We start from the raw sequence: 15,024 nt of genomic DNA on the forward strand, positions 1-15,024 counted from the left end.
CATTTACATTTTATGAATATTAATTAGCAAAAGCACTACTAATTTCTGGCTATGATTTACAAAAACGAATTGAATACTTATTCTGAACTCTTAAAACTATAGAAAATACTTGAATTAAAAGAATATACTCTTGTAACTATTATTGAATATATTTTGTATAAAGAATTCCCTTTCGAGTGCGCAAACTAACTTAATTTAAATAAACTGTTAAGAATTCAACTATATCTATAAAAATAATGTAATTTATGAACTGGAAAGTATAAATGCAAAATACATGAATATGAACAAAAATGCTACTTATTCTGTCTTAAAACTTTGTAATAAAATCTTAGCATTAAGAAATATGAAATAAATATTTTAACTTCACTCACCTGGAATAAGAACAAGCTTGTATAAAAATAGATGTTTATTGTTTGCTGGTCACGAATGCAAGTGACCAGAAACGTTTGTCCAGGTATCAAGCTTGGTTTCCAGGCGAGGTTAATTAGGGGAATTTCTTATGATTAACAAAGGAAAAACAATTAATAATCCTGTGAGGTACCTCGACGTTACTTAAGGTAACGCTGTGAATCATGTGACTCACATATGTCACTTAGAGACGGATTAACTAAATTATTGAGAAGGAAATTGAACTAAATTATGTAATCCTTTATTTGCTATCTTTTGTGAAAAAGTATTTGTTAATTGACTTGTAAATTCTTTATGTAACGTAATTTTACCAAACAATGCTATGAAGATTAAAAGTTACGAAACTATATTTTTCCATGTGAAATCAGATATCTGTAAAGTTATAAAACTTAGAAATGAACTTTTATTATAAAAATCATGAAAATAAGAATCTTTATTAAAACATATAAATATAAACAATAAAACATGAAAATCTGAAACAAGAAGTGAAACATGAATTTCCGCTGTCACAAATAGCCAATTTTGAATAATGAAATGGATATTTTGAATAATGGAATGGACTGGCGGGACCCTTCAGCCCCTAATTACAGATATATATTATACCTTGATCGAAAGCTTAGTAAGAGAGGAACAAAAGGTTTATAGTCAATATGTTCCGCAACGCATATTAGAGGAGTAACGAAGGACTTAAATATTCAAATACGCGTGAACAATCAGAAATAGCCAACTTTGAATAATGAAATGGATATTTTGAATAATGGAATGGACTGGCAGGACCCTTCAGCCCCTAATTTCAGATATATATTATACCTCGATCGAAAGCTTATTAAGAGAGGAACAAAAGGTATATAGTCAATATGTTCCGCAACGCATATTAGAGGAGTATGGAAGGACTTAAATATCGAAATACGCGAGAACATTCAGAAAGAACCAATTTTAAATAACGAAATGGATATTTTGAATCATGGAATGGACTGGTAGGACTCTTCAGCCCCTATTTTCAGATATATATTATACCTCGATCGAAAGCTTATTAAAAGAGGAACAAAAGTTATATAGTCCATATGTTCCGCAACGGATATTAAAGGAGTAACGAAGGACTAAAATATCAAAATACGCGTGAACGTTGAGAAATAACTTATTTTGAATAATGGAATAAACTGCTGCAACACGTCAGCTTCTTATTAAGGAAAAAAAATATACACCAAATTAAAGCTTATGGATGGAGGAATAAACTGAGTATAATCGGTATGTGGCGCAATGACCATTACAGAGGTTACGGAGGGAATAAATGCCAAAATATGCGTGAAAATTAAGAAATAGCCATTTTTTAATAATGAAATGGATATTTTGAATAATGGAATGGACTGGTAGGACCCTTTCAGCCCCTAAGTTCAGATATATATCATACCTCAATCGGAAGCTTATCAATACAGAAACAAAAAGTATATAGTCAATATGTTCCCCAACGAATATTAGAAAAGTAACGAAGGACTTAAATATTCAAATACGCGTGAACATTCAGAAAGAGCCAATTTTGAAAAATGAAATGGATATTTTGAATAATGAAATGGACTGGTAGGACCCTTCAGCTCCTAATTTAAGATATATATTGTACCTCGATCGAAAGCTTATTAAGAGAGGAACAAAAGTTATATAGTCAATATGTTCCGCAACGGATATTACAGGACTAACCAAGGACTTAAATATCGAATTACGCGTGAACATTGAGAAATAGCCAATTTTGAATAACGAAATGGATATTTTGAATAATGGAATGGACTAGCAGGACCTTTCAGCCCCTAATTACAGATATATAGTATACCTCGATCGAAAGCTTATTAAGAGAGCAACAAACAGTATATAGTCAATATGTTCCGCAACGGATATTACAGGAGTAACCAAGGACTTAAATATCGGCATACGCGTGAATATTCAGAAAGAGCCTATTTTGAATTATGAAATGGATATTTTGAATAATGGAATGGACTAGCAAGACCCTTCAGCCCCTAATTACAGATATATATTATGCCTCGATCAAAAGCTTATAAAGAGCTGAAAAAAAGGTATATAGTCAATATGTTCTGCAACGCATATTAGAGGAGTAACCAAGGACTTAAATATCGAAATACGCCTGAACATTGAGAAATAGCCAATTAAATAATGAAATGAATATTTTGAATAATGGAATGGACTAACAGGACCCTTCAGCCCCTAATTACAGATATATATCATACCTCGATTAAAAGTTTAAGAGAGGAACAAAAGGTATATAGTCAATAAGTTCCACAACGGATATTACAGGAGTAACGAAGGACTTAAATATGGAATTACGCGTGAACATTGAGAAATAGCCAATTTTGAATAATGAAATGGATATTTTGAATAATGGAATGGACTGGCAGGACCCTTCAGCCCCTAAATACAGATATATATATTACACCTCGATCGAAAGCTTAATAAGAGAGGAACAAACGGTATATAGTCAATATGTTCCGCAACGCATATTAGAGGAGTAACGAAGGACTTAAATATCGAAATACGCGAGAACATGCAGAGAGACCCAATTTTGAATAATGAAATGGATATTTTGAATAATGGAATGGACTGGTAGGACCCTTCAGCCCCTAATTTCAGATATATATTATAACTCAATCGAAAGCTTATTAAGAGAGGAACAAAAGGTATATAGTCAAAATGTTCCGCAACGCATATTAGAGGAGTAACGAAGGACTTAAATATCGAAATACGCCTGAACATTGAGAAATATCCAATTTTGAATAATGAAATGGATATTTTGAATAATGGAATGGACTGGTAGGACCCTTCAGCCCCTAATTTCAGATATATATTATACATCGATCGAAAGCTTATTAAGAGAGGAACAAAAGGTATATATTCAATATGTTCCGCAACGGATATTACAGGAGAAACCAAGGACTTAAATATCGGAATACGCCTGAACATTGAGAAATAGTCAATTTTGAATAATGAAATGGATATTTTGAATAATAGAATGGACTGCTATGACCCTTTAGCCTCTAATTACAGATATATATTATACGTCAATCAAAAGCTTATCAAGAGAGGAACAAAATGTATAAAGTCAATATATTCCGCAACGCATATTAGAGGAGAAACGAAGGACTTAAATATCGAAATACGCGTGAACATTCAGAAAGAGCCAATTTTGAAAAATGGAATGGACTACTACAGCCCTTCAGTCCCTAATAAAGGCAAATTGTATACACCAAATTAAACCTTATTGATAGATGAATAAACTGAGTAGAAACGATATGTGCCGCAACGACCATTAGAGGGGTTACGGAGGACCTAAATGCCAAAATACGCATGAAAATCAAGAAATAGCCAATTTTGAATAATGAAATGGATATTTTGAATTATGGAATGGACTAGCAAGACCCTTTAGCCCCTAATTACAGATATATATTATACCTCGATCAAAAGTTTATTACGAGAGCAACAAAAGGTATATAGTCAATATGTTCCGCAACGGATATTACAGGAGTAACCAAGGACTTAAATATCGAATTACGCGTGAACATTGAGAAATAGCAAATTTTGAATAATGAAATGGATATTTTGAATAATGGAATGGACTGCTGCGACCCTTTAGCCCCTAATTAAAGATAAACCTTATACCTCATTCGAAAGCTTATTACGAGAGGAACAAAATGTATATAGTCAACAAGTTCCGCAACACATTTTAAAGAAGTAACGAACGACCGAAATATCGAAATACTCTTGAACATTAATAAATAGCTTATTTTGAATAATGGAATGGACTACTACAGCCCTTCAGTCCCTAATAATGCAAATTTTATACACCAAATTAAAGCTTATTGATAGAGGAATAACTTGAGTATAAATGATATGTGCCGCAATGACAATTAGAGGGGTTACGGAGGACCTAAATGCCAAAATACGCATGAAAATTAAGATATAGCCAATTTTGAATAATGAAATAGATATTTTGAATAATGGAATGGACTGCTGCGACCCTTTAGCCCCTAATTATAGACCTTATATCTCATTCGAAAGCTTATTTCGAGAGGAACAAAATGTTTATAGTCAACAAGTTCTGCAACGCATATTAGAGAAGTAACGAACGACCTAAATATCGAAATACGCTTGAACATTAAGAAATAGCTTATTTTGAATAATGGAATGAACTATTACAACCCTTCAGTCCCTTATAATGCAAATTTTATTCACCAAATTAAAGCTTATTGATAGAGGAATAAACTGAGTATAAACGATATGTGCCGCAATGACCATTAGAGGGGTTACGGAGGACCTAAATGCCAAAATACGCATGAAAATTAAGAAATAGCCAATTTTGAATAATGAAATTGATATTTTGAATAATGGAATGGACTGTTGTGACCCGTTGGCCCCTTATTACAGATATACCTTATACCTTAATTGAAAGCTTATTAAGAGATGAACAGTAGCATGATTATGAGAGTTCTGCCACACACCCATTTTGAGGTTGGAGTCGAGGGAAAATTTTTCTTTGTGGAAGAAATAAACACACACACTCAAAAATAGAAATTCACAGATATAATAAACACAATGGACTTTAAGATTACAAATATGCCTGGCCAGAGATAGAATACGGCGCAAGAGGTAGAAATTCTGAAAAAAACTGGCCGCTGTTGAGGCCAATCGAGAACAGCGTTGCAATGATGAGGAAAGTAAGGCAGGACTCACCCTGGATTGTCAAATACATTAAAGACTTTGACACGAAGTAAAGGTCAGCAAAATTATAACCTTTTGCTGGAAAGGGGAAACTATTCGCATATGGGGATGTGAGAGATTAAACAAGCAGCTGACTACCGTCTTGGCAAAGAGAGAACCGATGGAGCTGTGCAAATTGTGAGCTATGGGATGAAAATCCAGACGCACCGGGTACGTTTCACGACTTTCTTATTTATATAAGGATTGTAGGATCGAAAGTGTTCGAATATATATGTTTTGTAGGCCCGAAAACTGGGTATAAAAACCAGTGAATTGGGGATAGTGGTTTTGGGGTGACCTAAATTGATTTTTTTTATTGTTAGGATCAAGACATTGATCCAATAGTGAACATGGAGTTAGTAGTTGAAAACGTCAAAGTCTTGAGGGGTATAGCAAAAATGAACCACCTTCTAGGGTTATCTCGGTTGAGGAAAGATCAGTTGGTTGAGAGTTGATAGAAACGAAGACAAATATTAAAATTCATCGTCGTCCCAAACCCCACACGAGGAAGGAGATTGTCACCCAGGCAAAACAACTTGGGTTGAAAGGGGTTAGCAGGCTGTCGATAGATCGACTGCTAAAGAAGGTACAGGAACAGATTTTGAGAGATAGGAAAGCCATTGGGGATAAAATTGAGGTACATTCGTCGAAGAAAGCGTTTAAAGATTTATTTACTACCTGGAATTATTGGCATGGACGTGCAGGGGATACTTTCACTCGGGAAACTAGATTTTCACCGCGGCCACGGACTTGGTTGAAACCCTTGAGGAGATGGATGAAAAGATCGTAGAAAGCCCAGTGGACCTCTGACAAAACTAGGGAAATGGTGAATACTTCCTCGGTCGTCCAGCGGGGGGTGTATCCCTTCTTGAATGTACCTTTCTTCTTCGGAAAATCGCGGTGGTTTTATGGGAGGTAAAGGTTCCAATACAACTTGTTTTTCATGCTCCTCATGACTTGCGGTAACATGGGCCATCTTGATAGCGGTGCTTGGTGGTATTGTACTGGCGAACAAAATCGTCCCGGACATCGATATAGGTGCGTGTGGAGTTGGCTGAAAAGTATTTGAACATTTTATCTTTCATGGTGCGGCTCCAACGTTTGACAATACTCGACTTCTCTTCGTTCCCGGTGGAGTAGATATCGATACCATGCTTTTGAAGCAGCTGATTTACGTGTTTGTTGTAAAATGCAGTGCCTTGGTAGCTTCTTGGGCACACCGCTTGGAATCCATCCCGCACCGTCACCCTTGTTTTTCTTGAGTGGTATTATCCAGCCATATTTGGAAAAGACATCGATAATGCTCAGGATAAATTTATTTCCCTTGTCCCTGGAGAAGTCACTCATATCAACGAGGTCGTCCGCCCAGGTCTCATCCACACCACCCACCACTACACAGCCTTTATGAAACTAGCGTCGAACTGGTTTGTGCAACTCCTCATCTAGCTCATCGGTCCAGCGAACATTTTTTTTAACACCCAGACCGAATCCAACTTTGGTACCGATGATGGGTCCGACGATGCTGCAGTCCAAGTGTTAAGCGAGGCTACATTGTAGCATAGCTTCGTCAACGATGGAGTTGTGTGTGCATGAATCCTTGTACTGTGCCAACGCCCCCACGAGGAGTAATCACTACCTCCTACCTCAGCGATCGATAAGACGGTCGATCATTGGGAAGTCGGACTGTGGTAAGACGACGCAGTTGAACAACTTATTCCTGCGCGATGGATGGCTCCGACTACAATAAATTGTTCGTCTTCGGATAATCCATTCACCAACCTATCTACCAGCTGTTGGAGCAAGCGCTGGAACAAAGCTTCCCTAAAGAAGATATCCGAGACCTCCTACAGTGCAAGGGCAATTCACCCTACTCGTTGATCGATGTGGTCAACACCTTACTACCACCACGACACCCGAGTGGTATCGACACTTTTTTTTTCGAGCAAGGAAGCGATGTACTAGAGAACTTGATCCTAGCCGCAAGAACCTCATGGTGAACCTCGAGCTCATGGTGAACCTCATGATGTTCGACGATGTTGAGAAAACAGAACACGTGTGAAGCCAACGACGATTGTTTCTACATGTGCCAAAATTACTTCACACTGCCCCGCCAGTCGATCCGGGAGAACGCCAACTTCTCCTGCCTCTTCCAGCAGAACGCTAAGAATATCGATCCCATCCGACCCGATCACTGCAACGATCTCACCAAGGAACAGTTTGACGCTCTGTGTAAGCATTGCTGGCAAATGGAAAATATCGATGCAAATTAAATGAGTTCTATGCGGTATAAGATAAAGAATGGATCAGCTCGAATATTTCTTTATGTAACTGAAGTATGAAGAATATCTGGACACAGAGGAACCCCAGCCCTGCAAGTTCGAATGGCCCTGCAAATGCAATTTTGAGTGGGTTTCAGTCGATATGAGGAGCATATGTTGAAAATGCGGTTGCGTGATCCTTCACCCGATCTAAAGCGGTGGAGGTGATTTCAACGCATGGAACTCCACCATTATGGTAAGGTGGAGCAATTTTCTCAACCCCAATGCCCTGCCAAGACGATTCGAGGCCACCAGTGCACATACCCATGACACTTGAATCTTTCGACGAAGAGGGATCCGTATCAGCTGTGTAATACCTTTATGTGCAACTCATCTATTAGGGGCGTTCACACAAACGCTTAGGGGCGTTCAACAGCATTCGATCTATTAGATAAATGAAGTAAGTTGCAAGACACCAAACGGAAGATTCAAGCCCGTAATATGCAGCATCGTGTCGACAAGACTGAACTTAGCCGGGACCTTTACAAGGTGTTCTAGCCTGTGGTTGAGGCTCACCGAGAGGCAGCTTCACAAATCACCGAAAAGATGGCAGACCTTCCTGCAACAGTGCCAGCCAGCCCTCCCTTCACCACCGCCAGAATTTGCCAACCCACTACTCATTGCACCACCTACAGACACCGTCCTCGAAGCTCGAGCACAGCAGCATTTGCAGTCAGTATGACTTTTTCCGCCGACCATTCCTTTGGATTGCGATCTGAAAACGTTGGTATCTTCAACGGAAGCTCACCATTTACTTTTGACGGCGATAATGTTTTCATGGATAGAGTGAAGTACAAAGGAACTCTTGGCTTCTGGGAAGTCATGGTGAAAAGAAACCATAATCGTTCGAGCTCGACGACCCTGACGACTATGCAGAGATCCTGAAAAGTTCCGGTAGGCGAATAAGAATTACAAGTGGAAGGGAATCGTGTCCCACATCTACCAGAAGTATAAGTTTCGCATTGAGCTGCAAACCGTGCTTTTTTTCAACTTCAAGCAGCTTCTCGATCGCTTGGAACTGTGTGCTGCAGCTTACCGAGCAGGAAATAATGGTGTGCGCAACGAACTTGTATCGATTTTCCATGCTATAAAAAAGGGTAGACATATCAGCATCGAAGAATATATGGCGATTCATCATAGCACCCTTTAAGTAAATGTTGCAAATCAACAAAGGTTACGCTTGAAAGTACGCATACGGTGGTAGAGGACTGTTTAAAACAATCGCCAGTTTGGCTGGACGCGTGTTTACTACATCTGCCACCAAAACCACAGGAAGTAAGGCCGTGAGTAAAACACCAATGCAGTCTTGAAAGGTGTTGAAAAGGGGCCCCAAAGCCGTCGACTACGTGGGTGATAAAGTGACCCGCCCCCAAAAACGCAGAATGTCCACTCAACAGTCCAATGTTCAACGCAGCACACCGCAGCAAACCCAGTTGAACAACCTGATCTCCGGTTCTGGCATTGGTACCATCCACGACTTCGTGCAGCGCTTTAAATAAATACATACTGTCCAACATCCTTATAATCACCGAAGGGTTGACCTTCGACGAAAGTCTCCAAAAATATCAGGTTCACGAATACGAACCTCAAGCTGGTGCCAACCTGAATAATCCAGGTGAGATCCGACTCAACATCGAAACCCAAGACTTGTTCCTCCATCCCGCTGAAAAGTATCTCTTGGTAGAGGGGCGACTGTAAAATAACCACGGTAGTGCATCTGCTTTTGCAGATCTAGTGTCTCTCATTCACAATGGGATCATGTATCTTTTCAAGACCATCAGTTACAATTAATGCAAGCTCTCAAGCCAGCTGATCGAACATCCCAGTCGTTGCCATCACCATGCTGGGAATGTTGATTTATACCAACAATTTCTCCAAGTTCCAAGGATTCAACTAAAATGTAGCTGTGGTACAAAAAACCATCTAAGCCGTCATGGGTATATTATCACCAAGCCCGCCAACAAAGGATCGTTTTCATTCACCATACCTCTGAGACACATTTTCGGCTTTGCAGACGATTACAACAAGATTGTGTATGGATCAAGCACGAATTGTCACTCGTGCGCGACTCGGACGAAAATGCCATTTTGCTGCTGCCGTCAACGACGTGGCGAAAATCAACCTGAGTAAGATCTCTTGGTTTGTTCCTCACGTCCTTCCTTCCTTCCGATGAAAAAAAAAACTGCGGTTGTACAAGACCATCCAGAGCAAGAGTAAGATCGATTGTGGTTTCAGAATACGACAGTGTGATTCTACAAGTGTTACCCAAAACTTACAGTTCCACTAGCGTTTGTCTGCCAAGAGAGATCGGGAGAAACCGAGATACATCATTGTAGTCTTTCAGACCGGTAAAAGTACGATCGGACTCAAAATGCAATCGTGTTCGACCACTGCCAGTTGCAGTATATGCAAATATGGCGTAGATTTAGGAAATGAGTCCTCAATCCACATCTTTGATTTAGAGTTTTAGATAGATTGATTAAAACAAAATAAAATTTCTAAAACACAAAAAAAAAAAAAAAAATCAAATTACTACTATTTGGCTAAAAAACATATTCATTCATTGTCACCACCACATGCAAACAAAGCAGTGCAGGGGAGACCCGATTTTCCACATTAACAACGACCGCGACATCCTCTGTATTTGTATCTGTATATAAAATTGAGAATGGAAATGGGGAATGTGTCAAAGAGACAACAACCCGACCATAGAAAAAAAAACAACATCAGAAGGTCACCAACAGGTCTTCAATGTAGCGAGAAATTCCCACACCCGGAGGCGTCCTTCAGCTGGCCCATAAACAAATATATACTAGTTCAGTGATAATGAACGCCATACTAATTTCCAAATTGTACACAAGAAACTAAAATTAAAATAATACTAGACTAACAAAGGCCAGAGGCTCCTGACTTGGGACAGGCGCAAAAATGCGGCGGGGTTAAACATGTTTGTGAGATCTCAACCCTCGCAATGTGTCAGCTCTGCTTTAGCTGATGATGAACAGATCGATGATGCCGAGTTTGCCTCAAAAACTACTACGACCATAAAGATCAGATGCAGCAACCCATGTCCAGTTTCAGCGAGGATCTGTCAAAATGTTCCTTTTAGGCGTTTCCCACCATCCCCAATTCAATGGTTTAGACCCGATTTTCAGGCCTAAACAACATATTCTCACACTTCCAATCATACCATCCTTATCAAAAATATAAAAGTCATGGTAATCATACCCGGTGCGCATGTTTTTTTTCATCCCATAGCTCACGATTTGCACAGCTCCATCGGTCTCTCTCTTTGTCCAGACGGTGGTCAGCTGCTTGTTTAGTCTTTCACATCCCCAAGTGCGGATACTTTTTCTCTTTCCAGCACAAGGTTATAACTTTTGCGAACCAACACTTCATGCCAACATCTTTTAAATGTCTTTGACAGTCCAGGGTGAGTCCTGACCTACTTCTCGCCATTTGAGGGTTTCCTCATCAGTATTTTCCAAAATTTCTATCTCTTGCGCCATATTCTCTCTCTGATCAGACATGTTTGTAATCTTACAATCCATTGTGTTTATTCTATCTGTGGATTTGTTTTGGTGTATTTTCTTTTTTCCACAAAGATACATTTTCCCACGACCCTAACCCCCACTTTTTCCCCTTCAAACCCAACCACCAACGTTTTGCCCTCTTAACCTCGTCAACGAGCGTGCAAGATTTTCGGATTTTTAGGTGCGGTCCCAGCAGAAATTACCCTCAAAATGTTCACGCGTATTTCTATATTAAGTCCCTTGTTACTGCGTGGAATAAATTGCCTATATACCATTGTTTCTCTTTTTATAAGCTTCCAAATGAGGTATAAGGTAGGTCTGTAATTAAGGGATGAAGGGTCCCAGCAGTCCATTCCATTATTAAAAATATCCATTTCATTATTAGAAATTGACTGTTTCTTATTTTTCACGCGTATTTTGGCATTTGCGTCCCCCGTAACCCCTCTAATGGTCATTGCGGCACATATCGTTTATACTCAGTTTATTCCTCTATCAATAAGCTTTTATTTGGTGTATAAATTTTGCCTTTATCAGGAACTGTATGGTTGCAGTAGTCCATTCCATTATTCAACATAAGCTATTTCTTAATGTTCAAGCGTATTTCGATATTTAGGTCGTTCGTTTCTTCCCTTATATGTGTTGCGGAACTTGTTGACTTCATACATTTTGTTCCTCTCTTGATAAGCTTTCGAATGAGGTATAAGGTTTATCTATAATAAGGGGCTAAAGGGTCGCATCAGTCCATTCCATTATTCAAAATATCCATTTTATTATTCAAAATTGACTGTTTCTTATTTTTCAAGCGTATTTTGGCATTTACGTCCCCCGTAACCCCTCTAATGGTCATTGCGCCACATATCGTTTATACTCAGTTTATTCCTCTATCAATAAGCTTTTCTTTGTTGTATAAATTTTGCCTTTATTAGGAACTGTAGGGTTGCAGTAGTCCATTCCATTATTCAACATAAGCTATTTCTTAATGTTCAAGCGTAATTCGATATTAAGGTCGTTCGTTTCTTCTCTAATATGCGTTGCGGAACTTGTTGACCTCATACATTTTGTTCCTCTCGTAATAAGCTTTCGAATGAGGTATAAGGTTTATCTATTTTTCCGGGCTAAATGGTCGCAGCAGTCCATTCCATTATTCAAAATATCCATTTCATTATTCAAAATTGGCTATTTCTTAATTTTCATGCGTATTTTGGCATTGAGGTCCTCCGTAACCCCTTTAATGGTCATTATTGCGGCACATATCGATTATACCCAGTTTATTCCTCCATTAATAAGCTTTAATTTGGTGTATAAAATTTGCCTTAATTAGGGACTGAAGGGCCGTAGTAGTCCATTTCTTTAATCAAAATATCCATTTCATTATTCAAAATTGACTGTTTCTTATTTTTCACGCGTATTTTGACATTTACGTCCCCCGTAACGCCTCTAATGGTCATTGCGGCACATATCGTTTATATTCATTGTATTCCTTTATCAATAAGCTTTTATTTGGTGTTTAAATTTTGCCTTTATTAGGGACTGTAGGGTTGCAGTAGTCCATTCCATTATTCAACATAAGCTATTTCTTAATGTTCACGCGTATTTCGATAATTAAATACGGAACTTGTTGACTATAAACATTGTGTTCCTCTCGTAATAAGCTTTCGAATGAGGTATAAGCTTTATCCATAATTAGGGGCTAAGGGTTGCAGCAGTCCATTCCATTATTCAAAATATCCATTTCATTATTCAAAATTGGCTATTTCTTAATTTTCATGCGTATTTTGGCATTTAGGTCCTCCGTAACCTCTCTGATTGTCATTGTGGCACATATCGTTTATACTCAGTTTATTCCTCTATCAATCAGCTTTGATTTGGTGTATAAAATTTGCCTTTATTAGGGACTGAAGGGCTGTAGGAGTCCATTCCATTACTCAAAATAAGCTATTTTTTAATGTTCAAGCGTATTTCGATATTTAGGTCGTTCGTTACTTCTCTAATATGCGTTGCGGAACTTGTTGACTATATACCTTTTGTTCCTCTCTTAATAAGCTTTCGATCGAGGTATAATATATATCTGTAATTAGGGACTGAAGGGTCCTACCAGTCCATTCCATTATTCAAAATATCCATTTCATTATTCAAAATTGACTATTTCTCAATGTGCAGGCGTATTCCGATATTTAAGTCCTTGGTTACTCCTGTAATATCCGTTGCGGAACATATTGACTATATACCTTTTGTTCCTCTCTTAATAAGCTTGCGATTGAGTTATAATATATATCTGTAATTAGGGGCTGAAAAGTCCTGCCAGTCCATTCCATTATTCAAAATATCCATTTCATTATTCAAAATTGGCTATTTCTCAATATTCACGAGTAATTCGATATTTAAGTCCTTGGTTACTCCTGTAATATCCGTTGCGGAACATATTGACTATATACCTTTTGTTCCTCTCTTGATAAGCTTTCGTTCGAGGTATAATATATATCTAAAATTAGGGGCTGAAGGGTCCTACCAGTCCATTCCATTATTCAAAATCTCGATTTCATTATTCGAAATTGGCTCTTTCTGAATGTTCAGGCGTATTCCGATATTTAAGTCCTTGATTACTTCTGTAATATCCTCTGCGGAACATATTGACTATATACCTTTTGTTCCTCTCTTAATAAGCTTTCGATCGAGGTATATTATATATCTGTAATTAGGGGATGAAGGGTCCTACCAGTTCATTTCATTAATATCCATTTCATTATTCAAAATTGGCTCTTTCCTAATGTTCACGCGTATTTCGATATTTAAGTCATTGGTTACTCCTGTAATATCCGTTGCGGAACATATTGACTATATACTTTTTGTTCCCCTCTTAATAAGCTTTCGATCGAGGTACAATATGTATCTGTAATTAGGGGCTAAAGGGTCCTGCCAGTCCATTTCATTATTCAAAATATCCATTTCATTATTCAAAATTGGCTCTTTCTGAATGTTCACGCGTATTTCGATATTTAAGTCCTTGGTTACTCCTCTAATATGCTTTGCGGAACATATTGACTATATACTTTTTATTCCTCTCTTGATAAGCTTTCGATTGAGGTATGATATATATCTGAAATTAGGGGCTGAAGGGTCCTACCAGTCCATTCCATTATTCAAAATATCCATTTCATTATTCAAAATTGGCTATTTCTTGATTTTCACGCGTATTTTCGCATTTATTATCTCTGTAACTTCTGTAATGGTCACTGCGCCACATACCGATTATACTCAGTTTATTCCTCCACCCATAAGCTTTAATTTGGTGTATATTTTTTTCCTTAATAAGAAGCTGACGGTTTGCAGCAGTCCATTCCATTATTCAAAATAGGTTATTTCTCAATGTTCACGCGTATTTCGATATTGAAGTCCTTCGTTACTCCTGTAATATCCGTTGCGGAACATATTGACTATATACCTTTTGTTCCTCTCTTAATAAGCTTTCGATCGAGGTATAATATATATCTAAAATTAGGGACTGAAGGGTCCTACCAGTCCATTCCATTATTCAAAATATCGATTTCATTATTCAAAATTGGCTCGTTCTGAATGTTCAGGCGTATTCCGATATTTCAGTCCTTGGTTACTCCTGTAATATCCTCTGCGGAACATATTGACTATATACCTTTTGTTCCTCTCTTAATTAGCTTTCGATCGAGGTATATTATATATCTGCAATTAGGGGCTGAAGGGTCCTACCAGTCCATTCCATTATTCAAAATATCGATTTCATTATTCAAAATTGGCTCTTTCTAAATGTTCAGGCGTATTCCGATATTTAAGTCCTTGGTTACTCCTGTAATATCCGTTGCGGAACATATTGACTATATACCTTTTGTTCCTCTCTTGATAAGCTTTCGATTGAGGTATGATATATATCTGAAATTAGGGGCTGAAGGGTCCTACCAGTATATTCCATTATTAAAAATTGGCGATTTCTTAATTTTCACGCGTATTATGGCATTTATTCTCTATGTAAC

Source organism: Mytilus galloprovincialis, chromosome 7 (genome assembly GCF_965363235.1).
Source record: "Mytilus galloprovincialis chromosome 7, xbMytGall1.hap1.1, whole genome shotgun sequence".
Taxonomy (NCBI): Eukaryota; Metazoa; Mollusca; class Bivalvia; order Mytilida; family Mytilidae; genus Mytilus; species Mytilus galloprovincialis.